Genomic DNA, 2,201 nt, shown 5'->3' with positions numbered 1-2,201 from the left:
ACTTAGACTACCCATGCACACGTAGGCCCAGATTGTCAAAGGTATTTAGGCTCCTAACTTCTATTGAAATCAGTGGATGTTGGAAGCCTACCTCTGAAGATCTGGGCCTAAGGTACTACTTGTCAGGTGTCCATTTGTAATTTGATCCTGGCTTTTCTGTGGGAAGTAAAATGGTTAGTGATTGAGTCAGAGAACTGGGTGTCAGGATTTGTATTCATGCTCTGCTGCTTGCTAATTGCCAGTCAGCAATCTTTTAGCCCACTGTACTTGAATTTGCCCTTTTATAAAATTTATAAAATTCCATCACAGCAGTATTGCAAGGTTTAATTTACTTGGATATGAGATATTTGGATGAAAACAAGAATTAATTCAGGGAAGTCCAGTGGCCTGCATTATACAGGAAGTCAGACTAGATGATCACAATCATCTTTTCTGGCCTCTTAATCTGTGAACCTCTGAAAACAGCTCTAGAAGTGCAGTTGTTTCTATTGAATTCAGTCGGGTTATCCAGGGGTAGAATTTTGCCAAAGGTTTGTTCTGCCATAGAATGGAAACATTTCCTTCAAAGAAAGTGGCCCTTGTCCACTCCACCTCTCCCCCAAATGTCCCTGAAGCTTCTCACTAGAGAAGAATGTCTCAAAAGAGATTATTGCTGTTCCCTCATTTAAAACCGACTTTGTCTCTTGCTACAACAATAGATTTTCAAAAAAGTTACATTTCAATTAAAATCACATTAAATGTTTTGTTCCTTTTGAGGGCATTAATATTTCAGTTAAGGTTTCTCTGTGTTGTTTACTTACCTAATGTGCTTTGTATGTGTAAACTGTACTTGTCCATATATCTTTTCTTGACATATCAAAAAACAAAAAATCCCATGGCTCAGTGGGGGACATGGTGTGGCAAAGTTGAGAATTTCAGATTCTTAGAGTATTTAGCAGCTCACCTTTCTTACAACCATTATCATAGGATATTAAATGCATTAGAGAGTAACAACATAATTTTAGCCAAAAACCTCTCACATATAAATAATTCCAATAGCCAGTATAATTCTCTACTCTAACTATAAATAATAGTAATAATAAATAATAATAGCAATAAAAGAAAGAAGAGGCTTACTCTGCACAAGAACAATTCATTTATGCTGTAATGGATAGTATATGTCCCAATACCATGGTGATTCTGTGCTTTATAATTAAATTACTCAGATAGCTAGGAGGATTTGCTTACTTCTCCACATCAGCAGTGTTAGAGCTATTTTTATAAGTAATTTCTGCCTTGAAAATCTATACCTTAGCTCTGCACTATATTCAGGACTAGCAGCTGGGTGACATTTATTCCACCCAGTTCAAAGTCTCCTGCAGATGTTTATCTGGTTTCATCAACTCCGTAATATATTTTCCTAGTTTATTGGCTTTCTCTTTTTTGGATGGCCCTTTCAATCTTTGATCGAATGAGAGAAATACATTAGCAAAGAGGCCCTAGTAACACAATTACTGGTCCTTGTAAGTGGCCTCACATCTTCTGCTCCCACCTGACTATTCAGTGCATCCAGCTGTTTGGCCTCTGTAAGTGTCATGCTCTCTGTGGGAAAACTGCTTCTTCTTTTCTCCTTTGTTGCCTTTCTGAGGAGATGCAACCTCACTCAGGCTCACAAGCAGGACTGTGGACAGCTTATGGACACAGGATTCTCTCACTAAATATGACTTTTAGGAACAAAAGGCCAGACTGATCCCTGGTGTAACTCTAGTCACATCGATGGAGTTGCACCAGAAATCAGTCTGGCTCAAGGTACTCACAGCCTGTGGACCTCAGACTGGTCCAGGGGAACATGTGTCTCAGAGGTCCTGTGAGCATGGACATACACTTTTTCAGTTTTGTTTGTTTGTTTTGTTTTTGTCAAAACCTCCCCAAAAAAATACAGTTTTCAGTTTTTTGATGAAAATGAAAAAATAATTGTTTTCAGCAAAACATATTTAAGTGGGAGGGGAACCATTTAGCAGACAGTTTTAATTAATTGTTATTATTTAGAAGATATCAACAATGTTCTTGGCATTTTGCTGACAAATGAGATGACATCTTTACCCTAATGAGCATGTAGTATAAGGGCTCGATCCAAAGTTCACTGAATCAGAACATTGGGTGGTTTTAGAGCAGGCTCTACTTCAGACATAGAAAAAAGAGATCAGACCAATTAATACAGG

Source organism: Malaclemys terrapin, chromosome 12 (genome assembly GCF_027887155.1).
Source record: "Malaclemys terrapin pileata isolate rMalTer1 chromosome 12, rMalTer1.hap1, whole genome shotgun sequence".
Classification (NCBI taxonomy): domain Eukaryota; kingdom Metazoa; phylum Chordata; order Testudines; family Emydidae; genus Malaclemys; species Malaclemys terrapin.
Note: the sequence above shows the minus strand (reverse complement) of the source record.